Genomic DNA, 21,941 nt, shown 5'->3' with positions numbered 1-21,941 from the left:
GAGAGTGGACATGGTGTTGCAGCCCAGTGCCTACATCCAGCAAGTCTGGCAACTGGCTTTTTTCTCTACCCTGGAACCGAGAAAGAAAGAGATCGACAGAGGGAAAGACATAAATGGATAGGGATAACAGAGGAGAAAGGAAGGAGAGGAAAAGTGAACACAGAGTAGGAAGAAGAGGAGTCAGAAACACAACGGACAGAGAAGGAGACGAAGGCGGACCAAAGGACTGCAGGACTGAGCCCTGCCCCTCTCATTTGGGTCACTGAGGGGAGTGCTGGGAAGGATTCAGTTTTGACTTCTTGGGATTCCCTAGATGATCCCTCAAATTATCTCTGGCCCCATCTGGCCCAGGAGGCTTCTGCCAGGGACCCGCCAGCCTCCAAGCCAGGATATACTCCATGTGACCCTCATGAGTAGGGACAGGCAGTGATGGAAAAACGCAGTTGGTCTGGGAACAGCAGTCCCTGATTTTCATCTTTTTCAGAAAAGATCATAGAAAAGACCCTGTGTTCACCATCTGTTTCCTCACTGGGGGCTCCAGGCTCTGCTCTCTGAGATACCAGCCTAACACTATGCCAATCTGCAGGCACAGCACAAACTCCTCTGAGCTGGGAGCTGGGGAAGCAGCCCCCACCCCCAGGAGCCCCCAGATGCCAAGCACGAGGCTGAGTAGCTAATCGCGCCCTGCTCTTGCCAGCAGCTTCAGCCGCTCGCTCCTGAGGCTGTGATGCCATCTGCTGCTCAATTCAGGAAACTGGCCGACTCTGGCTGCACAACCAAGGCCAATCAGGGCAGGAGTTGGGAAGGGGGCCCACCTGGGGCTCAGAAGAGCCATGTCCTTGTCTGTGGACAGACCCAGTACTGGGCGTCAGGGACAGAGCAACTGCTCTGTTCCCTGTCGTCATTCTCCTTAGACAAGGCAGGATGCCTCTCTTTTACAGGAAGGTACCTCAGGGTTCTGGAGGGATGGGTAGGTTGGCTCTGCCCTTCATCAAAGTCCAGTGTTGTCTCCAGATTAAATTGCCCAGAGAGGTCCCAGCCTGCCTTTGAAGTTCCACAGCTCTCCTCAAACCTTTTTTTTTTTCTTTGCAGGTTTAAGTAAGATTATTCCCAGTTATATTAATTGGGTGAATGAAATAATGAGGCCAGGCCTAGAGAAAGTGGGGCTTTGAAGAAATAAGCATGCGCATGCTGAATTGAAATAAGACCTTCAGACTCTCAGCGGGTTTCTGACGTTCCTGCTGTGTTGTCCCTTTTCAGGCCTCAACCCAGGTAGGGTTATGAGCTCCAGTGTAGGGGCCACACCAATGCCAGGCGCCTATTTTTGATATTTGTTCAACTGAGGGTTAGCTTGAGGAAAATTCCTGCAAACCAGCTGAGGAGGTCAACCTCTGAGGTGATTCCACAATGATCCCCATCTCCTGAAAGTCACCCACTTATAGTCCCCCTCCTACAAAGTATAAGGGTTAATCTGTGTGGCCAGTGGAATATGACAGAAGTAATGGTGTGTAACTTCCAAGATTAGATTATAAAAGACTGTGGCTTCCTTCTTCATGTCGCTCTTTCCCTCCCTCTGTCTGTCTGCCTCTCTCCCTCATCACTTACTCTGAAGGAAGCCAGTGGCCATGTTGCGAGCAGCCCTATGGAGAGGCTCCTGTGGTAAGAAACTAAGGTCTTCTGTCAATAGCCACATGAGTGAGACTCAAGCAGATCCCCTTGGGAAGCCTTCAGATGACTCTAGCCCTGGCAGGCAGCCTGACTGTAAACTCATGAGTGACCCTGAGCCAGCTCAGCTGAATTACTCCCATTTCCTTACCCTCAGAAACTGAGATAAATGTTCAAAGTTTGGGGTAATTTGTTATGCAGCAACATAATAAATCTGTCATATGGTATTATTATTATAATATCATGGCATATCATCTGCATTATATCACTTCATTTCCTTATAAGATCTAATATGTGGACCCTACCCCCTTTTTAACTCATCTCCTTCTACCCCACCCTCTTCCCAGCTCAGCCTCACCCAAGGCTCACTCCTGCTTCACTCTGGCCCATTGAATTTGCTTTTCTCTCTCCTGGAGCCCCTTCCCAGCTACTCCTAAATCTCTGCACAGTCAGTCACTCCCTTATCTCCTTGAGGTCTGTAGTCACATGTAGACTTTTCAATGTAGCTTTCCTTGATCCTATGCACACCTGAACTGCAGCTCCTACACGTACCTATTCTTTTCCCTATTTTTATCCTTAGCCCTTATGATTATATAACATATAAAATAAAATATATTTTATATATTTATCTTATAATTTTTTAAAAGATTTTATTTATTTGAGAGAGAGAGCATGAGAGAGAGAGAGAGAGAGCACAAGCAGGGGGAGTGGCAGAGGGAGAGGGAGAAGCAGAGTCCCTGCCGAGCAGGGAGCTCCATATGGGGCGTGACCCCAGGACCTGAGATCATGACCTGAGCTGAAGGCAGACGCTTAACTGACTGAGCCACCCAGGTGCCCTATCTTATAATTTCTATCTCTCCCCTTGAATGTAAATTCCATGAAGGCAATAATTTGTGTTTTTGTCTATTTTGGTCACTGCTCTAGCCCTAGCACCTGGACTAGTGATTAGAGATGCACATAACAGATGTGTGATACATATTCAGTTGAATGGGGGAAATTGTCATAATTCATCAATTACAGCATGTATATCTCCTAGATGCCATCTCATATATCACATGCCAAGTTATGATGTCACATGTATATTATATTTAAACGCAGTGTAAGACAGTGCAGAGAGCCTAGAACCATGAATAACAAGACCTAGCTTTGTTGCTTGCTGGCTAGCTACGTTACTATAAGAAAGGCATGTATTACTCTCTGAGCCTCAGTTTTACTCATCTGTAAAGTGAGATTATTATAACCTCCTGTCCTACCTATAGTGTAGGTGTAGAAATCAATAAATGAACGTTACAAAAATTTTTAAAAATCTAACATATAATATATGTTTCTGAAATGTTTCCCAAAGGCCATGTCATGTGTCTCAGGATATAGTCTTTGGGGTTGGGGGAAATAAAAAGAGATCTGGGAAATTTGGGTTCCAGTAATCCAATGACTCCTTTTGGACATTCACAACCATTACCATATGAAAGGCTCTGAAAATCCGCAGGAAAGGTCTTTTCCTAAAGCACCTGACTAAACTTGGTCTTGATCTCTACAAAAACACACAGAGCAGCGCCTGTGTTGTCAGGATGGTATTGCTACTTTAGATCAAGAAGGAATTCTAAAGTTCCTGAAACAGAAATCCGAGTGGGGTGGGCAATGAGATCCAACAGCTGAAACGGAGATCGGCAGGAGGGAGGAGGAGGAGAAAAAGAAAAAGGAGGAGGGAAGAGAGAGGGGGGAGGGAAAGGGAGAACAAGGAAAAGGAAGAAGAAAGAAAAATGGTGGTGAAGGGAGAAAAGGACAACTAAACTCATCCCCGTTGAAAAGAACTCTGCAGAACAAAGGCAACCTGAAGTTTCCCAGGGCTGGAGGGCGGGGGAGGAATCCAAGAATCCTGGTGCTGCCCACGGAGCCCAGCTTACTCCTTTGAGTGTTGCCTCTGCCAATTTCCGCAGTTGGAGCTCAGGCTTCCTTTTCAGCTTCAGGAAACCTCTGACTGAAGAGATTTCTCCTTTATCAGGGAGGAATCAGGTAAACCAAATCAGCAGCTTCTCAATTTAGTGTACTTATTAAGTGCCTGAAATGGCAGCTGCCATTTTTCCTTTCCTCGGGAGCAATAGCCTTCCCGGCAGCGTTCACCTCCCCCAGCACGCCTGGCTTGGAAAAGGGAGAGGAGCTACAGCTCCTCCCTTGAAGACTCCCTAAGCTAAGCGGGAGAGGAAGAGGTCGGCAGGTTTATTCTTGACCTCCAGGTAGGCCTGCCCCAGCCCAGTCCACACACTAACCGGAAAGGATGCAGGTCTCTCAGGCATCCACTCACACTTTCAGCCCTCATGGCTAGGAAGTCCTTTGTTACATCTCATTTCAGTCTTTTCCCTATAACTTCATTTTTTACTGCCTTTCCTTTACCAAAGAAGAAGGGAGGGATTTGACTGTCCTAAGTTGCATGTATAGAGCAATTTATACTAATCACTATGGTTATAATCCATCTCTCTGGGCATATGATTGGTGAATATTATTTGAGGAACCCCACTTCCCACCAGCTGGGAGACTGGGCTCTTTTTTTTTTTTTTTTTTCTTTTTTCCAAGTGTGTGATTCAAAGTGGGGTAGGGAGGTCATGAGAAAGAAAGTAACATAGGTTGAGCACCTGCCTGGTCCCTTATATAAGACATCTCATTCCATCTTCACAACAACCTAAAATGTAGAGATTATAATTCCCATTTTATAGGTGAAGGTACTGATGTCCAGAGGTCACTTAAAGTCAATAGCTGACATGTAAGGTGGTGGAGTTAGAATCTCACCAACATATGACTCCCAAATCCATGTTCTCTCTACCCAGGGGGCTTGACTGTATCACACACAAACCTGGATCTTTGTTTTTTTTCCATTCCTTGTGATATATTAGATTTATTCCCTAACCCCACAAACATGCTGGGATTCTGGCGATTTTTACATGCCCATTTACCGGGGGGTACACTTAACATCATAAAAGTGCAAATAACTCCCTCAAGTCTTTGCTGTGACCAAATTTGAACTCATTCCACCTGATGTCCACCTGCCTCATCGGACTGTAATCATAATGGTAAGGACCATGTTTGTCTTATTCATCACTCCATCTCTCCTAGTGCCTACCATAGGGCCTGCCATGTGGTAGATACTCAATATGTGTTGACTGAATGTGTGATGAGGACAGAAGGAGAAGACTCTGTAAAACAAGATAAGAGAATCCGAGAAAAAGATTTAAAAGGCCAACATTTAATTTAAAGAAGGAGAAGAGAGGTAGCTAGGAAGAGACTGAGAGACAGCAAGATAAGAAAACTCAGCACAAACAAGCAAGATAAAAATAGCCTCTTGCCACTGTCCTTTTAAAATTACTTGCTATATTTGAGCCTAAGTGACAAGTGAAATCTCCTCTGTAATTTCCCATGTGTTCAGCTTAATGAATTTCTGGCAAATGGTTTCAGCATTGGAGGGCCAATTTGGACATTGTGGGGGTGGAGTTGGTGAGAAAATGAAGGGTATGGAAATAGACTAATTGAGTCTAGAAACCAAATGAAGAGGTGATTGGAGGCATGTGAGGAGGGAGCCAACTCTCGGAACTTGCTCAACATCAAGAAGGACTGGGAATTGGTCTTGCTCTAGCTGATGTCATTATGATGTTTCCCTACATGCTATAGAAGAAGTCCAGAATCCCAAGATGCCTTGCAACGATTCTTTCTGTCACACTGCCTATCTCCTAAAGAGTTCTTTATATAAACAGCATTATATTAATGATTTAACTTCTGCCACTGGAAGGAATAAAGAGACTCTGTCTCTTTCAGGTCCATAAGTCTTACACACAGTAGGTATACCATAAATGTTGAACCAAATCATTATGAGGGAGGGAAGTTAGGGAGTGCAAGGATGGGAATGCACAGTCTACTCCTTTGCTTCTGTTCATGCTGCCCACTCAAATGCATTAACTTCTCTGTATAGTGAGAAAGGAGCTCCGAGGGGCCATAGGACCCAGAATAAAAAGTCCTTTTTAAACCTTAAAATTGGCAACGACCATGCAGACCACAATTTTAATCAGAACTGCATATCTTTCAGGTCACCTAATATGTTTTTCATTCTTGTTTTAATAGCTTTTTTGGTATGGAAGTCACATACCATACAATTCACCCATTTAAAGTATAAAATTCAGTGGCTTTTATTATATTCACAGATATGTACAACCATCACAATTTTAGAATATTTCATCATCATCTCAAAAAGAAACCTAGAACCTTGATCTTTCACTCCTCTCCCCTTCAGGCCTGAGCAGCCCTTAATCTATTTTCTGTCTCTACAGATTTTCCTATTCTGGACTTCTGTATGAATGGAATCAAACAATATATGGTCTGGCTTCTTTAACTTAATGTAACATTTTCAAGGTTCATTCACGTTGTAGCATTCATTCCTTTTATGACCAAATAATATTCCACTGTATGGATATCCCACATTTTATTTATCCATTTGTCAGTTAATGGACATTTGGGTTATTTCAACCTTTTATCTCTTATGAATAATGCTGCTATGAAAATCTGTGTACAAGTTTTTGTGTGGATATATATTTTCATTTCCTGGGGTATATACCTAGGAGTGGAATTGCTGAATCATAAAGTAACTCTATGGTTAATCATTTGAAGAACTGCCAGACTGTTTTTCAAAGCAGTTGCACCATTTTACATTCCCACCAGAAGCGTATGAGGAGTCCAATTTCTGTATATCCTTGCCAATTCAACTATGCTTTTGAGAAATAACAAGGACAACTATAGGGCCCCACTCTAATCTGGATAGCTATTACAGAGAAGCAGCAGGAGGAGTAGAGTACAGGGATGAAGGAGGGATCCCTCTTCAACTCTAAGCTCTTAGGATCATCCAGAGGGAATGCTGCCATCTCTAGTACTCTCCCTGACTCCCCCAGCTAGGTTAGCCGTCCTCTGACATCTGCCCAGGGATACCTAGACTATTTGTCATTTTCCCCCCACTAGATTGTAAGCTTTAGGTAAGCAGAGATCTCTATTGCTCTGACTTTATCTGAAGCACCTGCACAGGGTCTGGCAAATGGTAGATGTTCAGTAAATGCTGGTTGACTGACTGACTGAATATATGATTGAACATTTCTCTACTGGTGGTTCCTGTCCAGGGAGGAGAGGAAAGGGATCAATCTCAAGGGCAAAAGGCTTCAAGAAGGGAAGCAAGGAGAGTATAGACAGAGGAAAGAGGGAAAGGCACGCAAGAAGTTTGGGGACCTAGTGTCCCTTAGGGCTAGATCCGATTATGAGGTCAAACTCAAAGCTAATGAACCTACCCTAATCCTTTGTCTCTCATCTGGCTGCATTTTTTTTTTCCTAGAAATTTTCCCTTTTCTTTTTTTGTTATTATTCCTAACAATTTTGTCTTTGCAAGAATAAGAAACATTAAATAAAAATGTGGAAGGAAAAAAAAAAGAATAACACAGAAACACAGTAGAAAAGTAGTTGCTATTACAGGTAAAAGACCATGTCAATCAACTCACCAAAATGAATTCAGAATTTAAAAGGTTAGAGACTAAGAAGGTTGACTATGAAGAATTTTTTAACTAGGAAATGCAGAAATCATAATCTAGGTTTTCCTCCGTAGGACACTGAATGCCCTATACCTAAAAAAGTTTACATTTTCAATGACATGACAACATGGCCCACCACTCAGCCTTACTCATAATGGTTGGCCTTCTTTCCACACAAATCCTGCCTCCTACCTGACTAATCTATGAATCCAGTAGTCACCAGGTCATTGGTCCTTCTCTCCCCAAAGGCCCTGTATTTCTCTAGCCTCAATTACTTCCTGTCTCTTCTCTGAAAGCACACATGCACATATTCACACAAACCTCACCTTTCCTTTTCCTGAATCCTCAGGATAGCTCTCCTCCATTTTGTGTGTTTAGAAGAAAAGAAAGCAAAATATGTGAGATGTCAATGCAATTTCGCTTTTAGCAGAGCTCCACAGGACAATTACCCACCCAATCTGCAGGGTTTTATAGCTCTCATAACCCTCTTTAATGAACACACTGTGACAGCCGGATGCAGGCATTGATTATGGCAGCAGTCTTCATCCACATTCCTATTTAACTGCAAAGCATAGCTCCTGCCTACCGGCTCAGCACTGCTCATGTGACTTTTTTAATTACTGCATTTATGTAAGCCTTTTTCCAACCACAGCCTGTGTCCGACTCCATCAAAACTGGAGGAATTGTGCTTACCACTTCTGTGTCTCTCTCGCCTTAGAGCCTAGTGTCTGTCTCTAGCCGGAATCAATTTTGCACTCTGGCCTTTCTCAGCAGAGGTCTGTGAGGAATGCGGTGCGCAGGAAACACATTTTCTTTCATTATGACAGCTGAGGGAAGATAATAAAACATGTTGGCAGATGCCAAGGGCAGTGGCTGATTCCTAGGGGCTTGCCTGGCAAAGGTGCCAGGTGCTATAGATGAGCAGACAGGATAGGCTGCCGTGGGGGCTAGGAAAGAGAGGGGCTCCAGCTTTACCAACTATTCAGCAGGACAGAATCGTACTGACTCTAGCTAATGGGAGAAGAAGTTTTAGTGTTCATAAGAAATGCTGATAACCTGGTGGGCAATCTGTCTAAACTCAAGATGTGCCTCTTTGGCTGACTGTGCCACGTGCAAGGCAACTCTGGCAGAGAGAAAGCCAGTATTCTTTAGCGACTGCAACTCAACTAAGGATGCCACTGCAGGGCTTCAGGGACGCTGACCCACAGGGTTAGGCTGTAGGAGTGCCAGGCATAATCTACCCGAAAATCTTCTGGAGAGAACCCAAAAACTAAGGTGACCTGTGTGGGTGGGCGAGCCATCAGCCCAGGGACAACCCTACTGGAGAAAGCCTGAGAGATCTGAGCGGGAGGTGGAAAAAGCGTGGGCTGCACCAGCAGGAACCCAAAGGCGCCGCCACTCGTGCGACAGGATCCGGCATCCGGTGGGCTCTCGGTGTGGGCAGGCAGGAAGCACGGCCCCCCTTAGGACACACCAAGTTCAGTCTTTAGCACCTCCAAACCCAACGCCCCCTCCCATCGGTAAGTACCAAACGGGATGGGGGTCAAATAAGTGTAATATATCCACACAAAAACTTGTACACAGATTTTCATAGCAGCATTATTCATAAGAGATTAAAGGTTGAAATAACCCAAATGTCCATTAACTGACAAATGGATAAATAAAATGTGGGATATCCATACAGTGGAATATTATTTGGTCATAAAAGGAATGAATGCTACAACGTGAATTGCAGATTCCTGCCCTTCCTATTGTGAGGTGCTAGCTTCTCTAAGGAGTAAGCTCACCTCTGCCACGGCTCCTGCATTTTTCTAACCCGGACTTTCCTGGGCGGGGCTTCCGGGCCCCGCCCACTAAGTGCCTGCTCCGTATCCGCCCCGGGGCGGGGCTCCCCTCGGTTTCGGGCTGTCCTTTTCCCTGCGGCCTCTGCTCCGGCGGGAGCGACCCGGCGGAGCTCCCGACACGTGCGGGTGAGTTAAGGGCCAAGTGGGGAGAAGCTTGGGGGGTTTACTAGTTCGGGGAGAGAGGCAGCTGTGGGGAGCCTTCTTCTGAGGCACGGGACGAATTTGGGGTTCGTTCCATCATGACCCCGGGTTTGGAGGGCATCTAGAAGAGTCGCTGGGAGGGTGTAGCCCTAGAGTCGCCCCCTGTTTTCTACCATCCCTCTTGTCCCTGGAGAGTCACCTAGATCTGGTCTGAGCGAGTCTCGTTTCCCAGGCGCCTGGCGCCGGGGCCAGGGGCTGGGGAAGATTTGTGATGAGCACGTGTCCGGGTGGAGCTCGGTCAGGTCTTTCAAGCCCCTGAAAGGGGCAGGCTTTCTTAAGATTTCGTTTTTAGACCTCAACAATGGGCCCCCTCTATTTTACTTTTTCTCTCAATTATTTGGAGTTTGTTAAGAGTGAAATTAGAGCATGGCTGGAAAAAGGTATTGTCTTAGATACCCTAATCTTACATAAATAAGGTAAATTACAACGGTGAATGGGTAGGAATATTTATTAACATTCTTGCAAACATTTTGGTTACTGCTTTCAACCAATAGTTGAGGTCGTTGGCAGGAATGGCAGCTTGTTTCCAGTTCCTTTCATACCATTATCACATCGGATTTCTCTGAAGTACTGCTTTATTGTTCTTCAGAAGGTCTCATAATCCACATCCTCTCCAATCTAGTTTTAACCAGCCTTTCCGATTTTCACTGCCCATTGCTCTCCCAAGGTAACTTTCCCACTTCTATTCCCCCTATTCATCATCTCCTTGCCTGGAATGTAGCTCTTGATAACAGGAAGTGTTTATTGACCACATACTTTACACCAGATATTCTTGGGCTTAATTTGTATTATTTTTTGGTCTAACAACCAGCTCGTGTACAGAGTACTATTGATAACATTCCCATTTTACAAATGAGACTGAGAGGTGCGGAGAGGTTACTTGTTCACTGTTACTTAGCTGTTAAGTGATAGAGCCAAGCGTCCTTCTACTTGTTGACTAGATCATTAATATGCCGCTGTTGAGGGGCCCCTGGCTGGCTCAGTCGCTGGAGCATGCAACTCTTGATCTCAGGATTGTAAGTGCGAGCCCCATGTTGGGTGTAAATTACTTAGAAATAAAATGTTAAAAAAAAATGCTCCGGTTGAGTCGCTGTGGCCCATGGCTAACTTCTGACATGAGAAAATAAAGCTACCCAAGGAAAAGGTTTTTGTTTTATTGTCTATTTCTATGACTCAGAAATAATTTATGGGGTTTTTGCGGGCAGAGGTCTTGAACTTCACGTTAGTGTTCACTACTGTTGGCTGACTCTAACCTGGAGTGCTTTGATTGCAGAGGGGACAGCCGTGGGCTTTGGACAGAGGCAGCCCCAGGTGAGTGCAACTTCATTAGCCTGCCTTCGGCCCCAGCTGTAGGCAGCTGCCTAGGTTGCTGTGTACCTAGGCAAGTGTTACACTGCTGGGAGAACAGCAGCCGATAGCTGGTTGGCATTCTGGGCCTGGTTCATGCCAACTCTGTTGTTAACTATACCAGGATGCCAGCATAATTGTTTATTCATTAAGGTTAAATCTGTAAGGGCATGACTTTGCAGGGAGAAACCTAAAAATCCAAATCTTTTTGAGTGGTTCTTGTTCAACAGGTTTGGCTAGTATGAAGTTACTTGAATCATACCTTGGAAACAGAACAAAGGTAATCGAGCCATGAGGAATGTAGTAGAGGGAGAAAGTCACCTTTTTATTTTTTGAGTGCCTACCAAGTGCTCCAAAGAGTCAATGGGATTTTTGCAATTTTTCACTGAAATCAAAGTGCCTGGCCCCCATTCCTGCACCATAGAAAGCTAGTCATGCTGATCCCTTTGTAGGGGGTTTCATAGATGCAGTTACCTATAGGAACGCCTGATTAGGGAAATGTTGATGTGAATTTGCTTTAAAATTAGGGCATTCTTCTCTAGGTCTTTAATAAAATATAAAAATAACCAATAGATTGAGAAGCTCTAGGCAGTAGGCTTAGCTACAACCATACCAATTTCTGCTTTAGGCTGACACTATATTTTTGTTGGTTTCTTACTGATTTTCAGGAGTGAACAGAGTTGTTGCCCCTTTGGAGCAGTAAATACTGGGTCCCTTTTTGTAGTGATTTTGTTTTGGATTGCTAATTTTCTGAGAAGAGATGCTTCTCAGTTCTAGGCAAACACCTATCACTCAGGGTGATGCTGGAGATGGTCCAATAGGGCTGACTTAGTTTCTGCTTCTTAGTTGCTTCTGTGAAGTGACAGCCTAGATTCCACAGGAGGAACTGGTGAGGATGTTAGGAGGCATGGGAGTTATTTATAAAAGCCAGCTTTGTTATGTCAATTGGCTTTCCCTGAAAAGGGTTCACTTAGCTAAATGTTGAGTGCTTTGTGTGAATACCTCAGATGTTCATTGTAAATAGCCTTTTACATATGGCGTCTTAGGAGTCACGCAATCTAGAGGGTTTGGGGAAACGGTTAGCTTTAATGGTAATTATAGGCAAGAAAAAGACAATGGGAAATAAAATAATTCTGGAGGGTATTGAAAATAGAGTAAATCATAAATGGCAGACAGCATTGTTTCCATTTCTACAGAAAAGCAGCTTCAGGAGCTACTGTTTTAGTCTGGGGTGTTGAACGATGAAATCTTTTTCTTTTTCAGGATGACTTGAAAGTGGGGCATCCTGGGTCCTCCTAAAGAGAGAAAATTAGTGGCTGGTCAACAGTCTGTAATGGCATTCTCAGGTAAATGTCCCTATTCATTCCAACAGTGACTGCCTCCTGTGTGGCAGGCCTGTTTGCTGGTTGGTATCCATCAGGAAGCAGTGGGGAGGCAAAATCACCTTTTTTGCCCCCCCCCCCCCCCCCGCCCAAACAAGTTTAGCCTCTGAGCTGTGAAAGGCTAAGTGGGATTTTGGTGGTTATGGTCTGAAGGCATGTAGGATCTCTGAGATTATCTGTACCATTCCATCTGAGGAATGTAAAAGGAGATTGTAAAGTCCCGGATAGCAAGGATGGTGTATCTTGTGTGTTCACTGCTAGATCCCAATCACAGTGCCTGGCACATAGCAGGAATTCCCTGAATGTTGGACAGAATGACTGAAGGCCTGGGAAAGGGGTTCCTGTTTCCTATTTGTTTAAAGGGCTTGGCAGCAAAGTCTGCCATCAGTGCTTCCAGGCTTCTGGTTTGTAGTCAACATTGAATTCATGAGGATACCTGTATCCCTATCTTCTACTTGGGGTGTCTGGGTATCTGAAACAAAGAAAGCTGTTTTGGGAGTCACCCAGCTGTTGTCAGCTATCCAGGCTAGTATGATGCCTTGGATGGTGTTACACTGTTGGAAGAGCAAATGCGGCCTTTATTGAGGTCTGGCTCCAAGCACTGTTTTGGTGTTGTGGCTGAGTACTCTTGGGCAGCGTTTTGCACCTGTGAGAGTGGAGTAACTCCTCCTGTGGAGTTGGTCCTAGTCTGGGTGCAAACAGTTTTGTTTGTTTGTTTGTTTGTTTGTTTTTTGAGGAAAGGACCCTATCTTACGGATAGCTTGTCATTTCTTTCCTCTTTGAATCCTAGATGCCTTTACCCGAGTGAGAAATCTGCCTCCATCGGGACCTCAGATGTCTGACAACCCTATGTGACATCAGGATAGGTAATGTATATAGTCCCTTTTGTCGTGTAGGTTCTCATGAACTTGTTCCAGCTCAGATGGGTGGTGTGAAATAATAGAAAAAATACAAATTGGCCTCTGCTCCCATCTTGGCACAGAGTTCCTAAAACTCTTAAAATTCCCTAAGTGATAAGAACAGTAGGAGCATCTTTTGTTTTAATATTTGGTCTTTGATTCTGATTCCTGACACTGAGCTCCTAAATCCAGGAATTTCCTGGGTGATTGAAATGTCTTGTTCTAATGAGGCTGGTCACCAGAAAGGCCAAGCAATGATTAGAAGCTTAGAAGTTTCAGCCCCACCTGCATTCTTCAGAAAGGGGAAAGGGGCTGGAAATGGAGTTAATAATTGATCATTCCCACATGATGAAGCCTCCATAAAAATCCCAGTAGTGTGGAGTTGAGAGAACTTCTAGGTGGTGAACACTTGGAGGGGCTGGGAGAGTAGTGCACCCAGAGAAGGCGTGGAAGCTTGATGTCCCTTTCCATATAGCCTTGCCCTGTGCATCTCCCATCTGGATGTTTATAGCCTGTCTCATATCCTTTTAAAATAAACTGGTAAACAGTAATGAAACCATTTTCCTGAGTTCTGAGACTACTCTAGCGAATTAATCAAACCTGAGGGGGGTTTGTGGGAACCTCTGATTTATATCAGAGACTGGTCAGAAGCACTGGTAACAACCTGGACTTGTGATTGGCATCTGCAGTGAGGGAGGAGCAGTCTTGTTGGACTGTGCCCTTAACCTGTGGGGTCTGATGATACTCCAGGTGTATAGTGTCAGAACTGAGTGAAACTGTAGGACACACAGCTAGTGACACAAATTTGCTTGGTGTGGGGGAAAACCCACACACATCTGGTGTCAGAAATGGTGAGAGTGTGGTAGTAGTGTGAGAGTAAAGGAAAAATATAAAGTAGAGTTTTCTTGGGGCTTCTGGCTGGCTCAGTCCATAGAGCATGTGACTTTTTTTTTTTTAAGAGCATGCGACTCTTGATCTCAGGGTCCTGAGTTCAAGCCCCATGTTGTTTGTAAAGCTTACTTTAAAAGAAAGAAATTTTTAAAAAAAAACTGAGGTTTTCTTCACAGGTGGAAAAACTTAGAGTTCTAAAACTTAGAGTTCACATAGGGCTGCCTATCTAAAACTTAGTACTCTAAAAAGTTAGAGTACGAGAATATTAGAGAATACTTGATCTAAGGTCTAAGGCTTAAAGTAAAGTCTCATAGAGTTGTGTTGTACAATACATGACACTACTTCAACTGACAAAAACTAAATGTGGTTTTCCATGTCAGTATTTAGTGACTACCGTAGTGGACAGCTCAGAACATTTCGACCAATGTGGGAAGTTTCACTATACACTGATGTTCTAGAGCAGGGGTTGACAAACTTGCTGTGAAAGGCCAGATAATATTTTAGGCTTGTACACCATATAGTCTCTTGTAGCTACTCAATTCTGCATTTGCAGTATGAAAGCAGCCATAGACATAGACAGTGTGTCAGCAAATGAGCATTGCTGTGTTCCAATAAAACTTTATTAATGGACACTGAAATTGGAATTTTGTAAAGTTTTCAGTGTTATAACTGAAAAATTTCCCCCAATCATTCTAAGCTTGAGGGCTTTTCAAAAACAGATTGGCAGGCCAAAATTGGCCCGTGAGCTAGGGTTTGCCAATCCCTGTTCTAGAAAATTAAATTCAGGCCTTGAGATTTGACAGCTCATTTAGTAACAGGTTCAGGGCCAAGACCAACATGTCTCTGAAGAATTCCATGTTATCAGTGCCTTTGCCTCACAGCAAGCCTTTACCATTCTAGCCTTAAACTCTACCTCTTTTAGAGGACTAAGATGACTTTAGTAAATTATCCAGTACTAGAATGGTCCTTTCTTGTGTTTGGAGTTTGTTGTGTATACTCTTTGCATGGCTTACTTTTATCATAGTGGTTCTCTTCATTTTTAATGTATACCCAAAGGAGAGGTTCTAAGAACAGCAGTCTGATCACAGCTTCAGCCCTAGGTCGTGAAATAGAAATGGTCCCTAAGGAAGGAGGAAGACTTTGTCGTGACATCTTGGTTTAAAATCTGAGATGGTATGCTCCTCTGAGCATACAGATTGCCTTCCTGACTACTCTTAAGGCTACCCACGTGCAGGGAGGGTGCTTCTTTGTTGCTACTTGAAGAAGGATGATTCATTGATACCTGTATTCAATACCCCAGGAGATTTCAGTGGCTTAATCATGCACATTAAAATAATGTAATGGGATTTCCTAGTTGATAGGTGAAGTTAGTCAGTCACCTACTACTCCCTGTTGACTTGATTTTTTTTTTTTTTAATCTCCTGGTGAGGAAATAAAAGAAGATGAAGTAAAACATTTTAAAGTAACTATTTAGCCCCAAGCTGCCACCTCCTATTGTAGGTAGCAATTAGTAGACACAGTGACCCTCTTCATTGTCCTGCTCAAGTTTCAAGGCTCAGTCCTATGCCATACTAAGAGGAAAAACTAAAGCAGGATGGGTAGGGAGACACAAGTATTGAGTAGACCATTCCTGGTGCCTATCCGTAATTTACTTCCCTTCCTTCAGGGTTGAAACTGCTATCAGTGGACTTTTGCATTAAAATTGTGGATCATGTCTCAAATTATAATCAGGAAAATAAAAATAAAACCCCAGAGAAATAAATTGTGCAGGCCCCAAAGGGACACAAAGGTGGATCACTGCCTGGGAATTCACACAAAAGAAAACAATCCCTTAAGAGCAACTAATTAAGTACTTAAAAGAGTGACAATGACTCCTTGAATCTTGTTGCCTAATTAGGGCTTTATGAACAGCTCCAGTTAATGGACCTGTCAATATTCTCTTGGAAAACAATTTCACTGAATTAACAAATCAACTGTAATACTTAGAATGTCTGCTTAGCAATTCTTTCTCTTTACTGCTATTTAGAAACAATAAGCCAGCTTGCTGGGTCATATATTTGTCAGTTTAGTATCCTAAGGTCTGGCTCTAAGAAGCCTGTTACTTTGGCCCTCCTTATTCTCCAGTAAAGGCCCTTTAGAGTATGAGACTATTCTGTACTACTTGTTAAGGGTGACTTAACTACTACCTCAGAAAAGGCTGATAAAATGGACCTTGAAATTTTATTTTAGAATAATTGTAGATTTACAGAAAATTTGTGAAGATAGTACAAAGAATTCCCATGTACCCTACACCCAGTTTCCTCTAATAACATTTTACATTGGTATAGTTCATTTGTCATAATTAGTGGGCTAATATAGATACATTACTATTACCTAAGTCCATACTTTATTCACATTTCCTTAGTTTTTACTTAATGTCCTTTGTTCTAAGATCTCACTGAGGATATCACATTTAGTTATATCTCCTTGGGCTCCTTTTAAAAATTATTATTTGTTTTTTTAAGATTTAATTCTGGGGGGCGCCTGGGTGGCTCAATCGTTAAGTGGCTGCCTTCGGCTCAGGTCATGATCCCAGGGCCCTGGGATCGAGCCCCGCATCAGGTTCCCTGCTCCGCGGGAAGCCTGCTTCTCCCTCTCCCACTCCCACTGCTTGTGTTCCCTCTCTCGTGTCTCTCTGTCAAATAAATAAATAAAATCTTTAAAAAAAAAAAAAAAAAAGATTTAATTCTGGAGTAACCTCTATACCCAGCATGGGGCTCAAACTTAAAACTCTGAGATCAAGTCACATACTTTACCAACTGAGCCAGCCAGGCGCCCCTCCTTAGGTTCCTTTTAGCTATGACAGCTTCTTAGACTTGCTTATTTTTGATGACCTTGAATTTGAGTCCCTCAGTTAGGATTGAGTTTTTCCTCATGATTAAGCTGGGCTTAAGGGATTTTTTTTTTTTTTTTTTTTTTATTTGACAGAGAGATAGAGAGCACAAGTAGGCAGAGAGGCAGGCAGAGGGAGAGGGAGAAGCAGACTCTCCACTGAGCAGGGAGCCCGACGCGGGGCTCGATCCCAGGACCCTGGGATCATGACCTGAGCCGAAGGCAGCCGCTTAACCGACCGAGCCACCCAGGCGCCCCTGGGCTTAAGGGATTTTGAGAGGAAGACCATAGAGGTAAATTTCCATTCTCTTTATCAAGATGACTTATTAGTGTTGCTGTTAACCTTGATCAGCTGGCTGAGGTTTGTCTTGCCAAATTTCTCCACTGTAGAGTTACTCTCCCTGACCCAATTCTGTGTGCTTTGGAATGAAATCACTATGTGCAACAAACAGTTAAAAAGACAGGAGTTGTGCTCTCTTTGAAGGTGGAATATCTATGTAGGTTACTTGGAATTCTTAAGAAATAAATTGACCTCTCATTCAATTTATTTATACCACTATAAACCCATGGCTATTTCTGTTATGCTTTGGGAAGTAATCCAGTAATACTTTATTTTGTTCAGTGTTCCAGCTTTGGCCTTTGGGAGAGCTCTTTGTTTGGCTACTGTATACCTTCAGTATGCCTCCATCATTGTGGGGTTTTGGTTTTTAAGCACTTCTCACTTTATGGCACTATTAAGATGCTCCATGCTCATCTTGTATCTTTCCTGTCTCAGTGTCAAACATTTGTCCAGGGACCCCTGGTTCCTTTACTGGTGAATGGCATTACGAAACAAGATCTGGGCACGAGATATGATCTTGATACTGAGGTGCTATTGCTTCTAGGCCCTGTCTGCTGGTAGGACAATGAACTGTACAACCAGGATCTTTACTTCACTGTCCCCCGTATTGTGTAAACATTTCATTTTTAATATTCAACACCTTTTATTCTATAGTCGTTTATTCTCCCTCATCTAGAATAATGGTTGACCTTGTTTTCTTTTATAGCGGATGCAAAAGTTGATTCTTCTTACCCTCTGAGGTCACAGTGGAGGATGGGACTTGTTGTTGTTGTTGTTGTTGTTGTTTTAATCTTGTAGAAGGGAGGAGCCAAGCCTTTGTTCTGGTGTCAGAATGGGTTGGAGGGTGGAGATGCCCTCAAAGGCATAAAGCTTCTGAGTCAGAATCTGGACTTGACCAGAGTGGCAGCTAGTAGAACTCTCTCTCCTTCTCCTCAGTTGTAATACTCTGGAGAACTCCAGGGGCTACGTAAGGTTGCAAGATGTTGGCCACCCTGCCAATGAAAGATGTAAGGCAATGAGCAGGAGGGGGAAAGGCAGAATGGAAAACTTCTGCCCGAGCCTCTACTACCCCTACTCTCATTGCACTCTGCCCTTTTCTGCACTAGGCTTCCATTTCTTGCCCTTCTATAGTAGGACCCAATCATGATCAGTTCCTCCAAGAACTCTTCATATTTAATTTTTCAGATCTCTGACTTACTTCTTGTTTGTGTAATCTCCAGGGCTGAGTTAGAGGAAGACAATGACCTATGCCAATCACACATCTTATCAGAAGACTGTCATTTAACTCACCCTTTTTATGAGTTTATAGCCTTTATTAAGTGAACTCTGCTAGACGTTGGGGTGAGTGATGGAGAAGACATAGTCCCTGCTTACCTTAACATGGCCTGTCAGGCCTTAACACAGTCTAACCCTTACCCCTCTCATCTCCCCATCTTTACCACCCTCAGATTCCCTTCTGGCCACACTGGTTTTTTTCAGTCCTTGATAAGCCTTTTGCTCTTAGGTCTCTGCACATGCTGTTTGCCTTTCTGGTTCCATCTTCCTTCTCCATTTTGTCTCCTTTGAGGTCTTAGCTCAGACAGCCCTTCTGCAGAGAAGCCACCTTCCCTGAGTATCTGAGTACCCATTCCATGTGTCTTTGCACCATGGCTCCCTACAGAGCTAGATAGTCAGATGCTGTGTAAGAGTCCTTTGAAAGGTATTATTCACCAGCATCTCAAGGTTTACTTATTTCCCATACTGCCAAGCAGCCTCAATTCTGCTGACAGCTGACTAAAGACCTTCAGCTGGTAAATATTAATATCTTTGTGTCAAAATGTATCCAAAATAGAGTAATGCCATTGGCATATCCTGCTTTTCAAGATTACCACAGTAACTGAAGGTATCAACAGTGCTGGTTTTGTTCTTTAACGGTTTGAAGCAAAATCATGAAAATAAAGGTGTCTGATTTCCAAAGCATTTGCTCTTGGACTCTAAAGATGTAACCTAGTGTGCAACTATTTAAAACTAAGTTTAACTTCAGAAAGTATTGAAAGAAAATAATGGATTTGCAGATTTGTTGTTCCAATTTGAGACATCTGTTTTTTGTTTTGTTTTTGTTTTTGTTTTAAGATTTTATTTATTTATTTGACAGAGACACAGCGAGAGAGGGAACACAAGCAGGGGGAGTGGGAGAGGGAGAAGCAGGCTTCCCGCCAAGGAGGGAGCCCAACGCGGGGCTCGATCCCAGGACCCTGGGACCATGACCTGAGCCGAAGGCAGATGCTTAACAACGGAGCCACCCAGGTGCCCCGAGACATCTGTTAACTAAAATATATGTGTGGCCTTTTGTTACTTTTTTCAGTAATCTATGTCTTTATAGTTAAATTTTGTGAAACAGCTTTGTGTGTAAATTATAACTAGAAAACTCTCTAACTAGTGGTCATTGTGCTGACAAGTAGGTGCCAGATTAAATGTAGGTTATAACCAGACTTAAATGGATAATTTTAACATGCTTACTCTGGGGCTCTATAAAAATAAATAACCTTTGAATCTATGGTTTTGTCATTTTAGGATATTCCTGTAAATATACTGCAGGACGTGTGGCACTCTACAACACTGACAACATTTACTGCATGTTGATGTGCCAGAATTGGTAAACTCATTCTACATATCTTAATCCTCTCAACAGGCCTACAAGGTACTGCTGTTATTTGCCCAAGGTCACACGGTGGGTCCAGGAACTACTGTGGTGTTCCAATTATTCTAGCTCCAAAACTAGTGTTTGACTTGGAACTTTTAAGTATGGTGCCCCCAGGTCTTTCCAACTAATTCTAATAAATAATTGCTTGCCTTCTTTAATCATCAAACTCATTCAGACTAAGGATTAACATCTTTCATGAACTACTGAAATGCCAGTTTTTTCTAGTTTCTTAAAACTATTCCAAATGCCAAATACCTTCTTTCAGGCTATCAGCATCTTGGCCACTGTTGCTGAAGCTTGAAGAGGCTTCCTTTTGCTCTTGGCATACAAAGAACATATACAGACAAACCCATTAGCCTTGCTTTTAGCACGCATCTACTTTATTCTTTCTGTCGTATCACCTATGAATCTCTTAGGTTTTTTATTTTATTTTTTTATTTTTTTATTTTTATTTTTTAAAGGTTTTATTTATTTGACAGAGAGAAAGACAGCCAGAGAGGGAACACAAGCAGGGGGAGTGGGAGAGGGAGAAGCAGGCTTCCCGCGGAGCAGGGAGCCCGATGCAGGGCTCGATCCCAGGACCCTGGGATCATGACCTGAGCCAAAGGCAGACGCTTAACGACTGAGCCACCCAGGCACCCCTCTTAGGTTTTTTTAAAATGTCCCTCTGGAAGGCCTCAATGGGTCACACATTCCCACACCCAGGCTTGCCCTCTGATAGTGTTTGTCACATTTTATTAAAATTATTCAGTGCTAGCCCTACTAAACTATGGGTTCAGTGAGGGTCAGAAGAAGAAAATTGAGACATTAAAAAATTCCTCAAAGATTTACCTTTTTTTTTTTTTTTTTTTTTTTTTTTTTTAGAGAAAGAGAATGCAGGGCGGAGAGGGAGAGAATCTTAAGCAGGCTCTAGGCCCCTACAGAGCCCGATGCTGGGTCCCATCTCACAACTCTGAGATCATGACTTCAGTGAAAATCAAGAGTTGGACGCTCAACCGACTGATCCAGCCAGGTGCCTCAAAGATTTACTTTATTAAAGGATGGAGTAGAGTAGGGTTCCCATTTTAGTTTTACATATATAGTAGTACAACTGCTAAATTAGGGACATAAAGATGTTATAGATACATGTAATAAACAGTTAAATAATAATACAACACAGAAAAGTCATTCTGAGATTATTTCAACAATATATCAAGAATAATCTCCCTAGGGGCGCCTGGGTGGCTCAGTTGTTAAGCCTCTGCCTTCAGCTCAGGTCATGACCCCAGGGTCCTGGGATCTAGCCCTGCATTGGGCTCCCGCTCGGCGGGAGGCTTGCTTCTCCCTCTCCCACTCCCCCCGCCCCAGCTTGTGTTCCCTCTCTCGCTGTCTCTCTCCCTGTCAAATAAATAAATAAAATCTTTAAAAAAAGAAAAGAGAATAATCTCCCTACATGCTAAAACAGCATTTGCTAAAACTGCTGAGGGTCAACATTCCTAACCTGTTAAAAGCGTCTTACTCCAAAGGCTGTGTGATGCTTAATGAGGAAACCCTAGAAATGATCCTATTTTTTTAAAAAAGAGCTTTTTTCAAGGTTACTGTCAAACATAATTAGAAAAAAAAATGGGGAAAGAAGTAAAAATCACTCATAGATGGTAAGTTTACTTGGAAATATATCTATGGGTGTCCATTGAAAGTGGTTCATTGAAGTAACAGGTAATAGGTTTGAAGATAAATTGGAAGGAAAATAAATATGGGAATAATTAGATAGATGTACAGATGTTACAGATGAGGAAAACATTAAAATACTGACAGACACAAATGAGACCTTAAAGGGTAAATCATACCATGTCTAAGAAATTTCAACATAAAGATAAATCTCCCTTTTTTTTTTAAAGATTTTATTTATTTATTTGACAGAGACACAGCGAGAGAGCAAGCACAAGCAGGGGGAGTGGGAGAGGGAGAAGCAGGCTTCCCGCTGAGCAGGGAGCCCGATGCGGGACTCGATCCCAGGACCCTGGGATCATGACCCGAGCCAAAGGCAGACACTTAACAACTGAGCCAGCCAGGTGCCCCAAAGATAAATCTCCTAAAGAAAAATGTAAGTTTATAAAAATTCCAATAAAAATAACAGGATTTTTTTTGTAACTACACAAGTTGATTGTAACATTCATATGGAAAAATAAGAATAACCATAATGTGAAAAAGTAGAATCATACAGGATAACTAGACCTACCAGATATTAAAATGTTACAAAAAGTAAAATGTTGATACTGGCACCTGA

At 43.0% G+C, this 21,941-nt stretch overlaps 1 long non-coding RNA gene and 1 other non-coding gene across 3 annotated transcripts; both read left to right on the top strand.

Moving 5' to 3' along the window:
• The first annotated feature begins 9,095 nt into the window (after positions 1-9,095).
• LOC116645076 lies at positions 9,096-19,163 on the top strand. Of its 2 annotated transcripts, none has more exons than XR_004301900.1 (5): positions 9,096-9,187; positions 10,536-10,573; positions 11,873-11,955; positions 12,782-12,857; positions 19,127-19,163. It is a non-coding gene; the product is annotated as an uncharacterized LOC116645076 (long non-coding RNA). The 2 variants fall into 2 exon arrangements; XR_004301899.1 differs by lacking the exon at positions 19,127-19,163 and adding an exon at positions 16,749-16,788.
• On the top strand, positions 12,494-12,694 carry LOC116645346. The gene has a single exon (XR_004301945.1). It is a non-coding gene; the product is annotated as a small nucleolar RNA SNORA74 (small nucleolar RNA).
• Positions 19,164-21,941: the final 2,778 nt, after the last annotated feature.

Source organism: Phoca vitulina, unplaced genomic scaffold, assembly GCF_004348235.1.
Source record: "Phoca vitulina isolate PV1807 unplaced genomic scaffold, GSC_HSeal_1.0 scaffold32, whole genome shotgun sequence".
NCBI classification, from domain to species: domain Eukaryota; kingdom Metazoa; phylum Chordata; class Mammalia; order Carnivora; family Phocidae; genus Phoca; species Phoca vitulina.
Note: the sequence above shows the minus strand (reverse complement) of the source record. Positions and strands in the feature narration are given on the sequence as shown.